The sequence below is a fragment of the Natator depressus genome, chromosome 2 (assembly GCF_965152275.1).
Source record: "Natator depressus isolate rNatDep1 chromosome 2, rNatDep2.hap1, whole genome shotgun sequence".
Taxonomy (NCBI): Eukaryota; Metazoa; Chordata; order Testudines; family Cheloniidae; genus Natator; species Natator depressus.
This window is the reverse complement of record NC_134235.1, coordinates 211,083,403-211,105,989: the sequence shown is the minus strand read 5'-3', so window position 1 is coordinate 211,105,989 and position 22,587 is coordinate 211,083,403. Positions and strand designations below refer to the sequence as shown.

Genomic DNA, 22,587 nt, shown 5'->3' with positions numbered 1-22,587 from the left:
CCTGGTCAGGCATGCCTGATTTCATCTGAGGCCTCTGCAAATGTGGTTGGCGTCAGTTTACATTCCCAGCAGGCATCCTCTAGACCTAGCAGTCATGGTACTGAGCCATATCCTACTGTTGTTGGACTGGTGGCGGGACACCGAGTCGGTGCTCCAAGGAGTTCCTTTTGTCCCCAACCCCTGGTCTCGGACACTTCAGATCTGGGCTGGGGAGCCCACTTGGGCAAGCTGAACACCCAGGGCCATTGGCTACAACCCGACCTGGGCCTCCACGTCAATGTCAGGGAGCTCAGGGTGGTTTGCCTGGCCTGTCAGACTTTCTTGCTCCACCTGAAGGGCAAGGTGGTGTAGGTCCTGACAGACAATAACACTGTGATGTATTACATCAACAGATAAGGTGGTGCCAGGTCGGGAAGCGCTCAACCTCTGGGACTTTTGTGCGTGGCACGGCATTCACCTGGTGGCTGCCCACCTGCCGGGAAGCAAGAACGTCCTAGCAGATTGCCTTAGCAGGGCCTTCTCGTCTCGCCACAAATGGTTGCTCCATCATGAGGTGATCAGCCTAATCTTCCCCAGGTGGGGGAGCTCCCCCAGGTGGACCTGTTCATGAGCAACACATCTCGAAGAACAAAAGTTATGAAAGGTAGGTAACCATTTTCCCCTTCCCATATCATTTCTTTGCATGTCATAGGAAAACATCTGGCTTCTCCAATGCACAGTTATTATCAAATGCCTTTTTTATTTAGTGCCCTTTTTTATTTCTAATAAAAGTAGACACATTAGTATCATTAAGTGCTGATCACATTCAAAGGGCATGTACTCTTGGAAATCAAAGGGATATATATGCAGCTATAGTAAAATAAAAAGCAAAAGAGTAACATTCAATCTTTATTTATTGCATTACAATGCTACACTTTCTATGCACAGTAAAAACGATGCAATGTACTTATTTTAATGGAGAAAAATCCATTAAGGAATACGCATTCACTCTGGATTGTGGTGCTAGTGAAACAGCCTCTCCATTCAGTCACAGTTGACTTGCTCTCACTGAACAATCCTTTTTTGCTTTAGCTTGAATGTGGTCCAATGAAATGTCTGTGCCCAGGGCTAATTAACTAGCGCTCCATCAGTAAGGAGTTAGCACTTGAACTAAACAGTAGTCTAGTGATTTGATAGCCTTGTTCCTTTTGCTTTGATAACAACCAGTGAGATAAGAATATGCTCACTGGGACATTTCGTTCTCCCACCATTTAAAAATAACAAATAGAGATCTGCTTTTGGTTTAGCACTGAGTCTCTCTTTTTCACTCCCTTTCATACAGTGTAAAAATGTTTACAATTAACTTGGGGGGGGGGCGAGGAGGCAACAAACAGCTTTTGACAACTCTGAATTGAGTACCGCAGTGTACCTGTGTAGAGCAGCCGTTTTATCCCTCACCACTGGGGTTTCTGAGGTTACTTTACAAAAATATGACTCACAAAATACTCATGGAAATGTCCTTGCCATTTTATCATTTCTGCTTCTGTTTTTGGAAACAAGGACATGCCTTGGGTTTTCTTATGGTGCATAAGGTTGACGATCATAGACCTTAAATTGTCCAGTGGTAGTCTCTAATGAGATCTTTGTGGTCAAAGCTCCCAACTGGTACTTCATCCTTATCCTTCTGAAATTATTGGCTGTCTTTGACACTGTTAACCATGCTCTTCTTGCAATCTTGTGCTTCCTCAGCTTTCATGACTCCATCTCTCCTTGCTCTCTTCCTATCTTTCCTATTGCTCTTTCAGTGTTACATTCAGCACACTCTCCATATCTTCAACTTTCTCTGGTTCTCCATATCTTCAACTTTCCCCTTCTCTTCACCTGGTCTCTGAGTAATCTCATCCACAAATACAGTTCTGATCTGGTATTTATGCTGATGACTCAGACTCCTTTCTCCACCTGACTTGGCTCCTTCTGTCCAAAATAAAATCTCTGCCTGGGTTTCTGAGACCTCCCCGTGGATGTCAAGCCATCAATTTCAGCTCAACGTGGCCAAAAAAAGAGCTCTCAATCTTTACTCCTAAACCTTCTCTCCTCCTGCCTTTCTCAGTCATCACTGACATCACCACCACCCTCCTTGTCATGGACATCAGCTTCAATTTGGCTGTCTCTCTAGAGCACACATCCAGGCTGTACCTAAAATTTGCCGCCACTTCCTGAAAATCTCCAAGAGATGGTCCTTCCTCTCTATTGACACAGTTAAATCTCCCATCCAAACCCGCACCTCATCTGTACTACTGTAATCTTCTCCTCTATCCCATCCTGTATATCAAACCCATGTAATTATATGGGGGAAGAGGGTGCAAATCCACCTTTGCAAAGCAAAGAAAAAAAATCTGACAGTCTGTCCATCTTTCTTTAAAAGAAATTGCAGCTATGGAAGCTGTTAAGTGGTTTTGAATGTTAGAAGTATTCTGGAGATGAATTGGGGTGTAATAATTCCCATTTAAGTCAATGGAAAGAAAGATCAAGACCTTGCTGAGTATAATGTTAATGAGGTGGTCAAAGATGCATAACATGCCTCTGAAGTTTATCACTCACATTACCAATGCCTCTTTTTTAATTTTTTGCCCCTGTGGCTGCTGGATAATTGAATGTTTAGGAATCCGACTTGTATCCAAACCTTTCTATGAATAGACTTTAATGTATAACTGTAACTGAAACATGTTGTACACTGTTCCTTTTGTACAATTTAGATGCAAGTGAAAAGTGACCATGAAATACATCTATTCTTCCTGTATTGAGGAGTGAATTAATCACTTGGTTTGTTTGCGAACGGACTATAGTTCTTGTAGATCTTTTTTTTTCTAAACAATATTTATTTATATCTTATTGGACTTGAGTGTATTCAGGCTTGTGGCTTTGGCATGTTTCAGTTTTAATTTTAAAGCCAATGTACTTACCTCTCACTTGAATGCATAAAATAAGAGTGAAATGAACTTTCCCTCCATTTGCTGATGTGAGTGGGTAGGGCAGGAAATTCTCACAGCTGGCGGACAAAGAATTTCTGTATTTGCAAAGTGGTTGGAAACACAAATGTTGATTATTTGAATGAAAGAATTTAATTAGGGTTCCTGAAGAACAGGATATTACTGACATTGCTGATTGGCAAAATGAGCATAGTAGTACAGCATTTAACATTGCAATAGCTCTCTCTTAATGATGCCATTATTAGAATTTGGCTGGCATCCTGGAATATATACAATAGCTTGGCTATGAAATAACGATTTGGAAATTGCAGATGTGGAGCTTTAGAGTGCGAAAGCCAAAGGGTTACTGAAAAGAATACCATATGAAGCATTTCTAGCGCCTCGCACTCTCGTTCTTCTAGACGAAGAATCCTTATCACTCTATTAAAAGACTGCTGCCTATCAAAGTGTAAATAACAGCAGTGGAATTATGCAAGTCTTTCTCCCCACCTCCCCTAGCCCTACTGCCTTTGTTTTAATTATCAACCCCAGCTCCCAGGCAAGTTAGTGGTGTACTGCAGCAGCTTGCAGCTGGTGCTCTGATGGGCATGCAGCTGGTGCTCTGCTAGAGATAGATGTGGAGGACTGGGTTCTCTCCTGCAGTAGAAAGCCAGTTGGCAAAGGAAGGAAACAGGAGGTGAGTATCATGGTTCCAGTTACAACTCCCTGATTGTCAGTGCTAGCTCCAGCCCATATGACTTAAAACAGCTACTGGGCTGCTCTAAGTTGCACCGTGGCACTGACATGAGATCCTCAATGGACTCGACACCAGTATAGGCCACTTCTCTGATCTGACACATTCCCTATCTCTCTGGTGCTCCCTATACATCAGGCAGGTGGTGTGGAGAAATAAGTAATAAGGGCACAGACCCTGGCCATGACACACTTGTGCCAGCAGAAAGTTCCCCTCTGACAGAACAATTTTCTGCTGGGCATTTGTGTCAGATTGCAGCCTCTGTGCAGTATCTGGATGTAAAGGGGTGATAATGCTGTAGAGAGCATTTGGCTCCCAAAATGAGCAGTTGAACCAGCTGATTGGAATTATAGAGTAAAACCTTTTCTGGAATATCATGATATGTAGACACTACCTACACCAATGTTAGGGATTCTCCCATCAGCATAATCCACCTACCTGAGAGGTGGTACCTAGATCAACTTAGCATTGTCCACAGGGGGACTTAGGTTGGCTTAACAACGCCGCTTGGTTGCAAATCTTTCACATTGTTAACTTAATTTTCTAGTATAAACCAGGCCTTAGAAAAGGGATTTTTATTTATTTGAAAGTGATAAAGCCCGATGTTATCTTTGTTTTCTGTGTAGCTTGTACATGTTTGCTTTCCCTTACTATTTCATCTTGGTATCTGTGGTTCTTCTATTAAATAATCTTTTAATTTATTTTTACCCTAGGCGGTCTCTGATGTGCAAATTGTGTGGAGTATATATGCCGAAGTAAGCTGGTAACTGCAGGGCTTGTTTCACACCTTCAGGAGTGGCAAATCAGAGAGGGAACAGTCGGAGTGTCTGGTACTTAAGAACTTGGGGAAGAGGGATTTGGGGAGACCCAGGACTGGAAGGGCAGTTGGTGTCACCTTGCAAGGAGTTACTGGACTGGTAAGAGCCGCGAGATCTTATGCTTGTATGCAGCTACTTGTGTCAGGGAATTGAATCATACCTGAACAGCATAGAGGCCCTCAAGATTACAAAGCAGGTTGTAGCAGAATCCCTTACCCAGTGTGAATGATCCCCCCAAAATGTCACAACCACCAGCTCTATAGCCAGAGGAAATCTGTGTTCCCCCTCATTCCATACTGTCTTCTGTACTCAAATATGGTTTCACAGTGAGATTTTAGCTAAAAGGATATAGTTTTAATTCTGCAACTCCAGTTCTATATTTGGCTTCCTTTATCCACCTTAGTATTGGTCTTGGATTAGAGTAGATCCAAAAATGGTAAATATAAATGGCAAAAACTGAAGGAAAAAATGGAATATTTTTCATTTTGTTTGAACTCTCCCCCTCCCCCATGCACACACTTCCCCAGCCCCTGCAGGGGAGGGGGAGAGAAGGTAGGGGTGTGGGGAGTGAGAAAGTATGGAGTAGGGAAGAATCATGTGTGACAAATGCTAGTCCTGTCACTAAAAGATGTTCCAGTGCCATGGTGGTGGGCACGGTATAAGACATTAAATAGAACCGAAGAGCAACAGTTTATCATTCCTCAATCCCATCTCATGACTGCCATTAAAAAAAAGAAGCTTACTTTAAAATACGAGTTGGTCAGGTAACTTTCACTTGAAAGTTTTTCTGTCAAAAGATGCCTCTATGAAAATCAAAACCTTTTGTGGGAAAGGATTATTTGTGATGAATTTCTTGTTTTTTTGCAAACATTTGGGGAAAATTTCAAAATGATTGAGATGGGCATTTTGGCATTTTCAGAGCAAAACATTTGTTTTTCAGTTCAAAACAACTTTGGGTTTTAAAATGTGAGTTAATTGAAATGAAATGTTTTGAAATTGTGAAATGAAATGTCACAGTTGACCCAAGCTAAATTGGGGGGGGGGGAGGGGGGAGGAAGGATTTTTGAGATTTTGACTTTTTTTGTCAGAGTTCAGGCAGTGGAAAAATGTTTGAAATCTCAAAAAATGTCCTGGGATGGAAAATCCATTTCGTACCCAGCTCTACTTAAATCTTTTGTGGTAAGGGCCCAGGGGTTTGCATGAAAAGGAAGTGAGATATCTAGAAGAGCCTAGTGGCTTGCTGGTAGGAAGTATAGGCTTGTTATGTAGGTTTGGGCTACTACATTCTAAATTGGAATAAAAAGTCCCATCTTCCCACTCATTTTACCATAAGGGAAAAGATGATTTAGACTTTGCCAACCACTTTTCATAGCATTTCTATAAAATATTACATGGAAATATAGAAGAAACTGAATATGGAAATATATAGATTGGTATTTGAAACAGCTGCTCTTAACAGAAACATTTTTAGAACAGATTGAACTTGGGATGCCATTTTAGGAAACAATGTCCGACATGGAATTACATTTGATATATTAATATGTAGCTAATATTAGTCATAACAACTAGGAGAAGGAGAAATGGGTTTAAAAACACATTGTGGGCTGGGTATCCCTGAATAGTTGGGATTACACTTTACATTGAATGGATCACAGTGATTTTTTAAATTCAGCAGGATTCTAGTAGTAAATTACTTTGGGAATCCCCTTTAAGCCCTCATCGCTGGTCTCCACTTCTGAATTCTTTAGCATGCTTGCAAGGTCTGTGATTATCCACCTTCTGATTATTTCTTCTTCTTTGCTCCTCTCTCACATCTTCTCAGATCTACTTTGCCCCCTCTGAAGTGAAGCAATGCAGTCATTTTCACTCTTTCTGCTGTGTGGTTACGATGTTCTGATCAGGAAACCCAGAGCCATAAGCCACTGTGTTACCCCTCTGCCTCAGCAAGTCAGAGCTTTGCTGGAGGTTAGGCTGTGTCAGCTATCTTCCACACCTGTCTGTCTATCTCGCCAGCAAACTCCTCAGTCTAAACCTTGCCTTTAAGGTAATAATCAGTGAACTCCAGTTCCTGAGTTTCCCTTAAGATATCCCTGTAGTTTCCATGCCCTTTCACTGTGACACTCACAGAAATTATGTTTGCTGCCTACACACCAGTTTAAGGTAGTTGAAGGCTCACACTTCACCTTAATACATAGCATGGAAATGGCTTTGTAATACAACAAGAACAAGTTTATTAATAAAGAACAGAATTAAGTGACACTACATAAGAGAGAGAAAAATAACATTTTCTAGTGTTTAAGGCTTAATAGATTACAGTCTTGGTCTCGAGCAACTTCTCAACTATAGTCAGTTCCCAGAGGCTTCGACCCACATGGCTGAAGGATCCACATTTCACAGATTCCAAGATCTCTGACCTTTTTGTCCCTTAAGTGATGAAGAACTAAAATGTATTTTTGCTCGCCTTATATTACCCAAAGTCCATTGTCTTAAGAGCCAAGAAGGAGTACTGGGGGGCAGGCTCTGTCCCCTGGCATATTTATTAAATTGTCTCCTCCTCAGCTTGTTAGCGTGATATCATTGTTTACCTCATATGTAAATGTACTTTTATTATCCTCTGCCTTTAATCAAGCCAGGCAAACCCACATTACTTTATCTAGGCTTTGTCAGGCTTGATATATGCACCACCTCTCAAACACTTTTTATAAACGTATTTCCAGCTCACATGTATAATTCTTTGAACATAACCTGTACATACATCTCACAATGATTTTCAGGACCAGCATGTCATGAGTTTACATATACCTTCGAGATATATATTATGAACACCGTGTTTTGGGGTAGCGGTAGTGACTTTGTCAGGCCTTATATGAGTTACACTATGGAGTGCCTTCTGCTAGTTGGCATTCAGAGGCTCTCACAGTCACAATGTCATATACTTATTTGTTTGCTGGAGACTAGCAAGCCCAGTCTTTTGTGTATGATATGTCTGAGTCTGAAGAAAATAAAATAAAACTACCTCTTGGGTGTTTAACACTCCACTTCCCATTATTGAGTCTTACCTAGTTGCTCCCTGCTAAGTTAGTGAAATGTCCCAGGTTGGCATTCCAGCTGTTTATAAATCCAGGATGGAGTTGTATGACAATACACCACAGCACTTATTAGCAGTGTTGCCATAGCCACAATAAGCTTAGTTTAATCACATGTATTTCATTTCCCAAATTCATTGTAACAGGATTCAATTCTGCCCTGGAAGTGTGCACATAATTTTCATTACAGTCAATTGAAGGAAAGAATTTAAACAAATGTTTGTTGACCTGTTGAACAGAATTAGAGAAATGCACAGAGACTCTTAGGAAACATTTTCTCTCTGGAGTGGAAGAATTGGTAAAAGGATTTTTACATCCTCTTACTTCGGGGGGTAGTTTAATATGTTGCTGGAGACGTCCTTTAGACTTCCCGCAGACATGGGCTTGAAGCATTGTAATGGTGGGAGTGTGTTAATGCCTGAAGTTAGGTGTGGTTTACTTCGATCTCTTGCTTAGGGTTGACAGGTGTCTAGTTTTTTACTGGAAAGCCCAGTCGAAAAAGGACCCTGGCAGACCCTCTGGCTCCTAAGTGGCCAGGGGGGCTCCGCGCACTGCCCATGCCCTGAGCACCAGCTCCGCAGGTCCCATTGGCTAGGAACCCTAGGAGCCAAGGGACATGTCACCACTTCTGGGGAGTCCCCTGAGCGCTGTCTGGAGCCCACTCCCCTCACAACTCAACCCTCTGCCCCAGCCTGGAGCCCCCTCCTGCACTCAAACTCCCTCCAAGAGCCCACACCCCCTCTCACAGGGGTGCCCTCTCTGGGGTGCCCCAGCCCAGAGCCTTCTCCTGCACCCTGAACCCCTCATTTATGGCCCCACCCCAAAGCCCACACCCCCTCCCACACCTCAACCTTGAGCCCCAGCCGAGTGAAAATGAGCGAGTGAATGAGGTTGGGGAAGAGCGAGCAAGCAACAGAGGGAGAGGGGATGGAGTGAACAGGGGCCTCAGAGAAGGGGCGGGGCCTCGGGGCAAGGGCGGGGGGAAGGGTGTTTGATTTCGTGCAATTAGAAAGTTGGCAACCCTACTCTTGCTACTAGTTGATTGGGAAATGGTATGACAATCTAGATTGTGAGTGCAGTGTTTGAAGCTACTATGATATCAAAGTTTTTTGGTCTCCAAAACTTTCCATCCCAGTGGTTTGGAGACAGTACAGTGCATTGCCATGTTGAAGACCTGGGCTACAGTGTGGCACTGGGGGACTCGAACCTTAGGCTTGAATTCCAGAAACTGTTCTTGTCATGTGCATTGTCAGCAACAGGCAGAAGTGCACAGATTTGTTTTTTTTCCCAATGAGAATATGAAATCAACTGTTTGGGCCAAAACAAAGCAATTTCAACATACTTTTTTTGGGGGGGAAGGGGATAAAAATTCAGCCTTTGTGTTGACATTTGATTTATCAGTTGATGAATTGTTAACTTTGTGGTGAAACAAACACTTCAAATGATATAGTTATAACTTAGAGAGACAAGGTGGGTGAAGTAATGTCTTTTGTAGGACCAACTTTTATGGATGAAAGACAAGCTTTTGACCTACCCAGAGCTCTTCTTTGTGTCATAATTGATAAGTTATAATTTCATAGGCAAGTGCTTGCATATAACAGTGAGTCATTAGAACATTAGCCATCTTAAAAAAAAATCCGGGCTTTTGTTATTGCTTCTTGTAACTATCCTCCCAGTCTCAATGTCCTATTTAGGGCAGCTCGAATAATAAAAATATGCATGAGAGCTAGGGAAGAGCTGAGCTACCAGTGAGACTCTTCCTCATTATTTGCATACAGTTACCAAGTACTTTCACCACCTGTAAGAGGCAAGCTTCCTCAATCACTGATGGTGCTATTGTTACCCACAGGCCACCAAGCAGCATTACCATAATGAGCATCTGTAGCATACTACTTTAATATCTGATTGGGTTTTCAGGTGACTCACTCATAATTTTTCTTGTTTGGACTCCAAGGATCCAAGCCTGTTTCTAACTGGGCCTCTCCTGATCAGACATTTACTCTAATGATACAGTTGCCCCTATGAATGGGTGAGTAATACGGTGAGTGATTTATCTAAAAGAATACAGCCCAGTATGTTCCATCAGGTAGAAAATGGCCTCATGTAGGAGATGAGTGCTTGTTCTTGAGATGTGTAGAAGCTTAAAATAAACATTCCTCTTGATATCTTCTTTACTAGGAACCACATCCACTCAGATGAATAGGGAAAAAGATAATGACATGAATATCACTTGATACACAGGAGAGCTGTCTAATTAAACTGTGCTTTCTGAAGAATCATAGAATACCAGAGTTGGAAGGGACCTCAAGAGGTCATCTAGTCCAACCCCCTGCTCAAAGCAGGACCAATCCCCAATTTTTGCCCCAGATCCCTAAATGGCCCCCTCAAGGATTGAGCTCACAACCCTGGGTTTAGCACCAATACTCAAACCACTGAGCTATCCTTCCCCTCTATTATACCTGAATGCCTGTTATACAGCAAGCTTAAGGCTTTTAAATTTCTTTACAGAGCTGAGGGGAGAGGAATGTGTGTTGCAGCAGGCTGATTATAAAAGACATGCTGCTTTAAAAGGATGTGTAACCATCTTTTGAACAGCTTATGTTTTGCAAAGAAGTCATACAACCTGGACTATAGCTGGAGAGGTGCTTATCATTTCTTATAGTAATGATGCTGGAATTCGTTGACTTAGGCACAGCAGGAGCAACAACTGTTATCATTTATAAATGTTATTTTTTTTTCCTTTTTGGATAGGGAGTCTAAGAAACGGAGGAAAATAGAGCTCTGTCTGCTAAGCTGTCATCCCACACCTGAAGGTCAGTTGCCCTAATGCTTCCCACTGTATGTGCAGTTCCACCTCTCCAATTGATAAGCAATTTCTGGGTGAAGTGAAGTGATCCTACCAATGCAGAAAAGAACAATGGTTCAATCATAGTTTTCTGCACGCAGAATCTCAGTATTTCACTCCTTGACTGAGATATCTGCACACCCAATCTTCTAACGTGGGATACAAAAACACAAACCTACATCTTTCTTCTTAGACCATGGGACTCCTTTTATAATCAACCTGTGGTGCAGTAAGTCAATCAGTTTGTAATCTTACCCCTATCTTAATTCCATACAGATGTGGAAATAGAAACAAAACTGCCCCAGTCTCTGTTACTGCTGACAAGGTTTAGATTTACAGGCCCAATCCTGCAGACATTTACACACGTGAGTAACTTTGAAGTTAATGGAACTAATTCATGTGAATAAAGTTACTGATGTGTGTACTTTCAGGATCAGACCCTTATTCTGTACAATTGATGGAGGGGAATTGTACTTGATCTAAGATCAAGGTGTGCTGTCATCCTGCTGCGGATGAATGATGGGGAGGGTTTTGGGAAGACAGCTATTAAGGAGAGCCCAGTTCCTGAAAAGGTGTGTATCAACTCTAGTCCTATTTCTCTCCACTGCTGGGCTGTCAGGGATGATGTAGCTTCAGTCAGGAGAAGAAACAAAACTGGGATCCTCAGTTTTCTTATTAGAGAGGGCTGGGGAGGGCTTCTTGTCATACTCCATGGAGCAAAGGCTGTGTCTATGAGCACACTATCTGCACTTAAATGACAGTAATTAACTCACTCTGTCTGGAGTGGCTCACGACCATGAATGCCAACCTCAGGGCAGACTGTCAGAGAGCAGGGCAGAAACTCCAAACTCGTTGTAGGTTGTGTAACTAGATTTCACCAACCCATTAATAAGTGTGAACTACTAAAGCACTGTAACAGTCTTACCATGGAGTCACAGACAGTCCCCTTGGGCATTCCAGTCTATCTTGCCACCCAGCCAAGCTGGGCTGTGTGATAGATGGTCAGTTTACTTCTAAAATCACAACAATATTCAGGTTACTCCCAGTCCCAAAGGACCTGTCACTTACCCTGGCCAGTTGTACTTAGATCTCAAACCAAAGATGACACCAGTAGCCAATCCTGTAATAAACTAGCTAAAGATTTACTAACTAAGAAAAGAAATTGGTTATTTACAAGGTTAAAACAGGAAACATACACACATGTGAGTTACAGTCTTAGATTTTAAAAAGGTAATATAAGCTTCTATAATAAGTAGCTTTATATGTCCTTTAGGGCTGGCCCATGCCAGGCAGCATGGAGATCTCTTGCTTATGTTTAGAAATCTTTGCCCTTCAGACTCCAGACAGCATAAAGAGACCCGATTTCTCCTTGTCAGGGATTTTTATTCCCCCTCACCCCAGAATCCGAGCTGATGGGATGAGTTCATGCGCAGGCCCTCCCCTTCCTGGAGGGAATGAGGAATGCAGTCAATAAGATCTCGGTCCTTTGATGCCACAAAATGTCTCATTTGCCTCCAATGGGCCATTTTGTGTGCAGGATGAGCACTTTACTACACAATTACAGAGATTTACAATGCAAACACTCAATATAACTTTATACCATGGACTACAAAGTTATAAGTGAGATCAATACGTGCAGCATCCAACAAGCATTCCATAAAGTCTAAACACATTCTTAGAACACTAATATCTATTTTAACTATACAGTAAAAGATGTTTTATCCAGCATTTTGGGGAAATAGGAGGTGCCGGTAAATGAAAAATGCCAGTTAACTAAGAGGGAGGGAGTTTTGGTGTAGGAGGGTGTGTGGGGCTGAGGGTTGGGGCACATGAGTGGGTGTGGAGCGCAGGCTCTGGAAGTTTGGGTGTGAGAGGGGGCTCAGGGCAGCAGGTTGGGGCACAGGAGTTGTTGTGGGGTGCCGGATCTGGGGGCCACTCACCTCAGGTGGCTCCCTGCAAGCGGCGACCTGTCTTGGCTGCTCCTAGGTGGAGGCATGGCAGGAGGCTCTGCACGCTGCCTCCACCCACAGGCGCCCCCCCCATAGCTCCCATTGGCCGCAGTTCCCAGCCAATGGGAGATGCGCAGCTGGCACTGGAGACGGCGGGAGGGGTGGGGAGTGTGCACAGCCACTTGCCGTGCCTCCGCCTGGAGCAGTCAGAGCCCGGGACAGGTCGCCACATGCCCTCCCGAGCCTCAACCCCTTGCTGGCACCGCACCAACCAGACTATAAACTGCCATTTCAATGAAGATCAGAAATGCCAGTTTATAGAGCTTTCCAGTTGATGAAGTCCCAGATAAAACAGCTTTTACTGTATTAACCTACAGAAAAGCCAGACTGGTTCCAGCTATGCATTTGTCAGTGTTCAGTGAGGCCATGGGCCTTTGGCATGAGCTGGTACCTAGTCTGCCAGTCACAAATTAATAATAATCTGGGCTGGATTTGAAGCAGAACCTAGCAGCTAAAGACTCCATAACCCATCACCTGTCCCTTATTAAATTTATTGTAAAGGATTGAGAGATTAATTAAATAATTTGAGAGCCCTCATGCTTGCTTATAAAATGTATATACTTGAGGTTAAGAATGTACTGTATAATTCTTAGTGGTTTGATATTGATTAAGTCAGGGCATATTATGCATGTTTGAATCTCAGTTTGTCTGCAGCACTAAATCTGCTGGATGAATCTTTAGTCAGAAGATGGCAAATGCAAACATAAATAATGAATGGAAATATTTTTGTATTCTAGAGGACTCTGTCTCTAACTTCTATGACTGTTTAAAGAATTCTTTTCCATAGCATTGCCTTGCACAGAATAATGCCTAAAGTTATGCAAACAGCACTTCAATAATAACATCTGATTTTTCACCGCGCTGACCAGCCTAGTTGAACCAACCTAATTTTCTAGAGTAGACCACACGTAAGTCAACTCTGTATGTCCCAGTACCATATAGAAGTTGGTGTAATTGTGCGTGGATGCTACAGCTTCTTCGTTGGGGATCCGCCATGAAATTTGCTGTTCACTTTAGAGGGTTGTATCTGTACTGCTAGGGCATAATTTATATCTTTATCTACATCAGTGATGCACGACCTTTTCTGCCCGAGGGGCCAAAGGTATTATTTCCTGCAGGTCAAAGGGCCACAATCAATGCTTTGACTATCTCCCTAGCCTCAGGCAGGGCAGGTTGAGCTCCTATCCTGCTCTTTCTAGGGCTCCCACAGCCCAGTTGGGAAGTAGGCAATGGAGCAGCCACAGCAGCTGTCATCCCATCCCTGAAATTCAGCAGGGGACAGGCAAGCAGCAGGGAAGGGAGAGTAGCTGCTCAGAGCACTCGCAGCACACGCCAGAGCCATTCCTGGGGCTGCAGAAAGAAACTCCCCTCAACTGGACCTCCAGCACAGGCCAGCTTAAGTCATGTTCACTATATAGACAGGCACTGCATTACTTGCTGTAGACCAATGTGTGTCTTGGTTGTAGGTGACATAATGCCCATTGAGGCCCTGATCCAAAGTCCACTGATGTCAATGGGAAAACATCAATGAGCTTTGGATCAGGCCCTGAATCATTTAAGGAGAACTAAAGGTTATAAGCATGGCTATTAGACTATTGCATAAAAAAAAAGATGGGGGCAGCAGGGGTGAAAGTAATATTAAATTCTTACTGGTACAGGGTCCTGGTCCCAGGAAGGGGCGGGGCCTCGGGCGGAAGGGGAGGGGCTAGTGGTCAGCCTCCCCCAGCCACCCATCTGCGTTGCCTCTGGCACTCCGGCAGCGATTTAAAAGGGCCCGGGGCTCCAGCCGCTGCCATGGTAGCACCGGCCGGGAGCCCTGGGGCACTTTAAATCGCTGGCCCTGGGGCAGCTGCCCCTTTTGCCACCGACAGGGAGAGGGGGCGGGCAAAAGGGGGAATGACGTTAAAGCACTGTCACGGAAGCGCTTTAAGGTTGGCTGTGTATGGGCCGGTACCGGCTTCTTACCGGTTGGCTGTACTGGCCCAGACTGGCCCACTTTCACCCCTGGGGGGCTGGTCTTCTCTAATGCTCACCCTGTTATTGCACAAGCACTTAGAAGCTGTGCTATCATAAATGACAGCTCATGTTCAAGGTCAGACTGTGAGCTCTTTGGGGAAGGAACCATTTTTTGCTCTGTCTGTACAGTGGCTAGTACAATTGGGTCCTAGCCCATGATTGGGGTTCCTAGGTGGTATAGTAATGTACCCAAATCATCCAATATTTTAATGACAATTAGCAAAAAACCCAGAAGATTGAATGTTTTTTTTCGAAAGCATAAAATGTACTTTTGTTTGGGATTTGTTTTTGAGTTTGAAGCACAAGACTCAAAGAATCCTAAAGCAAGCCTGATTTTATGAATTTCATGGGAAAGTATAATATAAACTGACAGTACAAAGAAGCATTTTTCTCTATGAAAATTGAAATAGACATCTCAAATTTGTGACACGTACACAAACTCTCTGCATGAAGCCATCTGGCCAGAATTAATCCAAACATCAGCAAGAGTTGTAAAAGCCACTACAAAGAAAAGTAGCAATACTGAGACAGAAATGAGACCAAAAACTGTAGAACAAAATTAGCTGTTAACCACATGCTGTTTACAAAGTCAGTCATTCACTAGTACATTTTATCTTTGACCTTCCATGCAATGGTTATACAGTAATTCATAGGGTGTGGGGGTGGATGGTTACAAATCACTCCACTCTGTGGCAGACAATTACTTTCAGATTTTAACTTTAATTTTTTTAAGTTCCTGATTAAGTGTACCACTCCAGGGTACTGGAGGAGGTCATTAAATCATCATGAAAAAACTACACCTTTGATATATATATATATATATATATATATATATATATATATATATATATATATATATATATATATATATATATATATATAAAGGTCAGGGGAAAGTATGTTCAGACAGACGGTGGTGTAATAAGTATTGCTCTGATTGTGAGATGCAAGTTTGGATACTAGCACAGGAGTGGCCTGCGGGTTAGAGCAATGAAAATCTAACTTGACAAAGTGGATTTGTTTAACCTTTCCTTAAGAGAAAGGTCTTCAGGGTTTATGGAAAATGGTTTCAACTGTATACTGGCCTATAGTTTCCCTTCTCACCCCAGCCTGCTTCTGATGTGCTTTTCTTACTGTTGGGACTGGTGGAGAGCCATTATGCTGACTGGAAAGCCATCTTATGATGGGCGGTTAGGGGAGGGACTCTGCCCGGCCATTTGAGGCATCATTATGCTTCTGGAATGGCACTGTACATGAAATAATCTAGGCCTGTGTGTCTCTATGTAGCCACTCAATGTGGCTGTGCAAAAGAAGCAGTGTTGATGGGCTCTAACAAGACTCCATCTAGCTCTCCGTGGCCAAGGAGGGTTGCTTCAGTGAGGGTTCTTGAAATGGAAGAGGAAGGGAGTTGAGGGGAGAGGGAAGGAGAAAAAACAGGGCAAAATGGAAAGGAAGTTATTTCTGAGATAATATATTGCATGTCCTGATGGGATATATGATATGGACCAGACCTTAAGGGAAGCCTTCAGAGACAGGGAGGTTCATGAATCATAACCATGAATTCCTCTTCCCCTTCCAGATCCACTAACAAATTTACGAAAGACACAAAATTATTATCTAAAAACACTTCCTCAGTAATGGAGTCCATTCTCTCTTGTTGCACACATTAACTCTCATCACCATTAATGGGAGCTATATGCGCACCTAGTCACTCATGTTTCTTCTAATTGTAATAAAAGGCAGCACAAAAGGAGGTTGAATTTGGAGGTGTGCTCAAAAGGGACTAAATTGTTATGGGCCTCAACCCAGACTTTAGTTGTGGGTGCACATGATAGGATTTAGCCACTAAAGTACATGATTCTGTGTGCACAATCTGGTAATTAGACCATTAAATTCCTAGCATTTGCATCTGCAGTTAAATGGATGCACAAAATTGTAGGCACAAATTTGTGCCTGCAAAATCAGATCCAAGAAATTTACATCTTTACTTCAGATTTATACCAATGTAACTGAGAACTGAATTTCAACCACTGCTTTCCTATTACTTGAACAGATCACAGGTCCCAACCCAACAAAGTAATTAACACATGCTTAAGTTTAGTTTCAGTGTGACTGCATACTCACATGCTTACCTGTGCTTACAACCATGCATGTGCTTTGCTGGACTGGAGCCATAAGAAAGATACAAAAAATAATGGTTAATTCAAATTCTTGTTTGCAAATGAGGTGTTTCCTCTTTTATGTAGGTTACAGGCTTCAATGAACAATAAGGCTATGTTCACACTACAAAGATAAGTTGACCTATGTTAGGTGGACTTACAGCCACCTCATTAATTACTACCCTCCTTCTGCCACTGATGCGAGTCCTCACCAGGAGTGCTTCCAAGGAATGAAAAAGTACAGTGTGGGGGACTGAGATCCAGGGCCCACAGTTCACCACCAGGAGCCCAGCTGCCTGCTGGGGCTTCTCGTGTCTGTGCTCCCAGCCAAGAGAGGGGGGAAAGGTTCCTGGGGCTTCTCGCCTCTGGCGGGAAGATCTGCACCAGCAGTCTAGTTGGCTGCTGTGCTTCCAGTGGGGAGCAGCGAGCTGGGACCCCAGGGGGCAGCAGGGCTCCCAGTAGGGAGTGGGGAGCCTAGGTGGCAGCACAACTTGAAGCAGAAACTGGGCAGCAGCCCAGGAGCTGGCTTTTTTGGCAATTTTATGACTCCAGCGGAGCTGTAAAATTGACAAGAAAGACAGACAACAGCCGACGTAAGTAAGGCGGTATCTACATAGACACTGTGTAACCCTAACTACACTGCCATAAGCCCTATGCATCTCATTGCGGTAGTTTTATTATGTCTGCATAGCAGGTGAGTTACCTCAGCGGGAAGGGGTTTGTGTGTACACCTCCACTATTTTGTTGACAGAAGCTGACTTTTGTCGACAAAACTGTGTAATGTAGAAAAGGCCTAACTCTTTACATTCAGTCTCAAAACTCCACTTTTTTATGAGGCACTAAGTTTAAGCTTGCCTATAATTCTTAAAGGGGATAAAGTAGTTATAATAACATCCAGGCAAAGAATCGCTAAGCAGGAAAGCTGATGATAATGCTGAATGGTTGTGGCACATATCATTTTCTGCAAAACATGTTTGTGGCGTTGGTTGCTTTAGGGGGGAAGGGGGCTGTTAGTATCTGCTAGTACTATTGAGATGAATTTTAGAACAGTCTTGTAGATTTTGTATTTTGCAGCTGGTGAATGGGTGGCATGGTATTTGTGATGCTTGCTGACCCCTAATAGGGAAGTGGCAAGGAATAAGACTGGCAGGAGTAAAAGCACCTAAGATACGGCAGTCCTGGCAGCAGTGTATCATTTCATCTCCAAAAAGAATAGACCCCAGTTCTCATCCATAAAGGCCAAGGATGGACTTCAATGGTATATCCCTGGTGTAAAACTAATGTAAGAGAACAATTGGTCTCCAAATTTTCAGCTACCCTCCAGATGTGTCTGGAAGATCGTTAGCTAAAACATGCATTTGCACCCACAAGTAGAGTTTTTCATTTGGTGTACTCAAAGGAATGGATTTTAAATCCACCTCTGTGGACAAAGGTTATCAAGGGTTTATGGATCAAAATGGGTTGAGACAGGGAGGCTCCTCCTTGAAATCAGTTGCCCCAGAAATCGAACAGGGATACATGGGGCCAGATTTATAGTTCTTTCAATTATGTTAATCTTCAAACTATATCCTCATGTCCCAGTCCTTATTCCTCTTCAGTGGTGCAGGATTAGGCCATTAATTAGGCCATTAAGTGTACATGTACCACTTTATTTAAGGCTGTGTACCTACAGAGGGTTGAATTCACTCCAGTGTAGAGTGTCCAAGCTAGGCACTCAACACCAGTTAAAGCCCTAAATTTAAGGGACTAAACAGCGATGGTACAGAGAGACTTTGTGAGCCCTGTGCACTGGTGTGAATTTTACTCTCATACTGAAAAATACAGAACTTTGCAGTTAATGTCTTTCCTCCAAGGATCCCAAAGTACGTTACAAGTGACAGTTTCAATAAAACTCACAACCCCCCTCTGAGAGAGGTGGTATAATCTCCATTTTACAGATGGGGGAAACTGCACCCAAATCTCCAGTTTCAGCCAATGGGAGCTGCTGCGGGTGCTCAGCGGCTCTGAAAATCAGGCCCTAACGGACTCGGAGGTTTTAACTCGGCTGTGGGATCATGGTTAGCTCGACTTCATGCTAATGCTTTTAAGTGTTGTAGCCAGGTCCCCCAGTTGTGGTATTGTAGGTGGGGCCTTACTCGAAGCCACCCAACAAGCCAGTGGCACAGTCATGAATGAAACATATGTCTGCTGTCATAGTGCTATGTGGCTGAACACCTCATCTCCAGTTGCTTTTAAGCCATCCTGTCTCTACTGTTCTGCTCGATGATCTGTAGAAAAGGCCCTGGAAATCAAAGGTTTAAAGCACACGGAGCGTAAAGGGTGTCTCTGATCCAGTCAGCCACAAGAGGAATCTTTTGTTATCTGAAAACAACAACAAAGATAATTTTGTTTCAAAATGCATTGATTTGCATTAGATTAAATGGTAAAGAGAGAAAAACATGAAGTTATACCCCAGCTTGAGAAGGGTTTTTAACATGTAAGAAATGTAGAAGGGTATCCAGCTAAATAAATAAAAAGGGCTAAAGTGAATCATTGCCACCAAGTGAATCAGCATTTTAAAAAATAAATAATCCAAAGATTTCTTTCATGTGCCCAGGGTATCACCCCTGACTGCCAGAAAACTGCAGTTCAAAGGATCAGAGCTAATTTGGAATTCACTTTCATAGCAGCCGATATTATTCATTTGACCTTTAAGGTAAATGCCATATGCACTCTAAGTGTTCCATTGCATACTAGGTCAGTAGGAGTTAATGGAGACTTCAAGTAACTAATTACCAGCATCAATACCAGCCATGCACCCCAAAAGTATTCTGCTTCTTTGACTGTTCTGATCACCACTTTGTACAAATTAAAGTGCAAAACTAGCATTAGCGAGAGTTTAAAACACTGCTGTTTCCCAAATGCGGATGGAGGACACATATTTGAAGGGGTCGCCAGTCCATGTGGATAAGGAGTATTTGAGGAGTACAAGGTTGAGGTTAATGCTGGAGCCTTGGCTGGGATTTAACTGAGATAGGGCCCTGTCATACACAAGTATGTCTACATGTCTACTTACACTGTAAGTTCTTTTTCTAATAAGTGCATACAATAACTAGCACAATGGAGCCCTGATTCCTGACTGGAGCTTCTAGGCTCGATTGTAATACAGATATTAAACAGTGTAAGTAACCCCGGTCATGGCCGTAGTTGACTTGAGATCAAGAGGACTAGGCATTTGCGTAAAGTTGCTCATGTGCATAATGAGTCACAGGACTAAACCCATAGTGTCCTGTTGTGGTTACTGCAGAGGTACTGTGGTTCCAGGGTTCCAGGCTGAGGTGGTGGTAGCCCATTGGTGGCCCTAAGCAGGAATATTTTTGCCCCCCCCCACCCCCCCAACACATAATAAAAAGTGAGGTGCTCTTGAGGTGCTCGTGGCCCTAAGCAATTGCTTAGTCTGCTTAAGCCTAGTGCAGGGTCTGGTTCCAACATTGTCTCTGCCACTGAGTCACGGGGCATCATCGCCACCAAGTGAATCAGCATTTCAAAAAACCGAGCAAGTCAGTTTGGCTACAATTTTTAAACGTGAGTGCCTAACTCTTGTGAGAGTCCAAGGAATCTATTCACTGGCTTGTACACTGAAGGTCAGGCCTGGGTCCAGCCCATTTCTGTTACAACTGTGGGCCCATTAAGGGCAGGTATTCTAAGACTTGTAGTTCTCCAGAAGGATAATGTGATAGCAGCCTAGAACGTGGACAACTGGTAAAGATGATAGGCCTATATACAGCTTTGTCACACTAAACATAAGGAACTCTTATGTTTCTCCATGGTAATCTAGGTAAGGATTCTGAAAGGAGCCTAGAATGGGATTTTGGCCAGAGGCTGGGGAAGGGGCCTGGACTCTGGAGAAGCCTGTAGGAACCTCGGGAAGGAGTCTGAGATTCGTTGTCTGAAAGGAGACTGGCAAGCAAGCCAAAGCAGGTAGTGGCCTGGGGGAAAATTCAGGAGGAATTTTGTACAGAGTGAACGGCAACTGCACGGTTAGGGTCCCTGGGCTCAAGCTGATGTAGGGTCTGAGCTCTCTTTTGGTACTACCTAGAGGAGGTGTGGAAACCCCTGCAACTGAGGGGATGAGTTTAAAGAGGAAATGTGGCCCACAGGGAGAGATGAGGTAAAATGCTGTAACATCCTTTGAGAGGGAACAAGATAGATAAATACCAAAGGAGGGCTGTGACCCACTATGTTTAAATTAAAAGAAAAAAAAGAGGAGATGATTTGGATTTTGTTTCATTTAGACTTGTGGAAATTTCTTTGCCACATGAGGGGAGGATTCCCAATTTGGCTAAAGTGTTAAATCACCAACACCCCAAATTGCCCAAGCAGTTCAGGGGAGAGAAAATAAGGCAGTGGACTCCTCTCCATGGCAGAGAGATAAGATGTCTGTTTCAAGGTACAGTGTGATGCCCACTGAAGAAAATAAATGTCTTTGAGGATGTTTTGTCATAATCGTAACCAAGGGAGGTGTCTTTTGCTAGAAATGTTATGCTATGTTCTGAATAACATATTGGGTGAAATCTTGACCCATTTGAAACCGGTGGAGTTTTGTCATTTACTTTAGTGGGGCCAAAATTTCACCTAGGGAACATAACACAGCAATGAACTTGTGTTTACAAAAGGGTCATGATGAAAAACCTTTTAGAAGGTCTGGAAGTCTCCTATCTGCATCCAATGGCTCCAAAGTATTTCCCAATGTGCTTTCTTCCGACAGTAGAAAACACCTCTCTTCAGAAGTATTAGTAAGATCCTCACAACCCCATCACAAGGATGATTCATCTTAGCCTGAGCTGTTTCAGCAGTTACCAGAGAGAAAACCAGTGCCATCAGAGGCATAAAAATAAAGCTCCCCATCAGTCTGATAGCAGAATTTTAACAAGTAACCCCTGGGAGCTCCTCATAACACATTGCATTGGCAAAGTCTTTTTTTATTCTGGCTGTGGGAACTTTCATGGCTTAACATATCACATTTTTAAAAGCAGCATTATTTTACATGTACTTTATTGTAAGATTGAGGCATTGTACTTGTTATGAAATAACAAATCAAATGCAACTTTAAAGTAATCTATTTTGTATTGACTTATCCAGGTGAAAGACTGTAGGGCTCAGTCCTCATGGAAAGAGAGGGTAATGGAGATTTTCAGCACTCTTAATTCCATTATAGCTGTTCTCTCAGGCTTGCATAGAATGAGATCATTCTTTTAAATGCTTGCTAGAATACTTCAGTGTTTAAAAGTAGTCCTTAGCTGGGGTGTGTGTTCTGTTAGAAATGTATTCACAGCTTCAAACACACTTCTTCTCCCACATACCTCACCACACAGTCAATTTTTTACAAAGACAAGCATTTGTTTCTACAACTGCAAGGCAAGCAAGAAGCAAAGGGGCAAGGAGACAGCTGTCTTCTAAAAGCAGAACAATTTTTACCTACTTAGAGAAAACAAATCCTTCTTATCTTTGAAAAACAGCTGAGTCTGCCCAGAACAAATATTTTGGTGGCTTGTTTGTGTGGGCAGGTACAAAGTCTTGCCGACTTCAAAAAAGGGGTGAAAAAAAGTTAGGAGTATAATCTGTATGTTTTTATTCACAGGCTTTTCTCTCCCTCTTTCCTCCGCCCAAATGTGGTCTGCCTCTTCTGCAATGTAGTCACAATGCTCCTTCTGCTGCCTGGAGTCATCAACTGAAAACAATGGACTTGTTTTTTTCCTCCCTTTATATGTGTATATATATATATATATATTCTTTTACTTAGAAGCATCATTCCACACTTGGCAGAAAGATCAAAGAGATCATTCGCAGCTTGGCTGTCTTACTTAGCACGAAACAACCTTAAAACAACATTTGAAGGTTAATTTTTATGTCTACAACCTACAACTACAAAAGGAGAGAAGCTGTTTTCTTGCTTAAAAAGTTGGTGAAATT

At 42.9% G+C, this 22,587-nt stretch overlaps 1 long non-coding RNA gene across 1 annotated transcript; it reads left to right on the top strand.

Moving 5' to 3' along the window:
- The first annotated feature begins 3,514 nt into the window (after positions 1 to 3,514).
- Positions 3,515 to 9,632, top strand: LOC141981720 (uncharacterized). The gene is made up of 3 exons (XR_012637891.1): positions 3,515 to 3,645; positions 4,416 to 4,619; positions 9,524 to 9,632. It is a non-coding gene; the product is annotated as an uncharacterized LOC141981720 (long non-coding RNA).
- Positions 9,633 to 22,587: the final 12,955 nt, after the last annotated feature.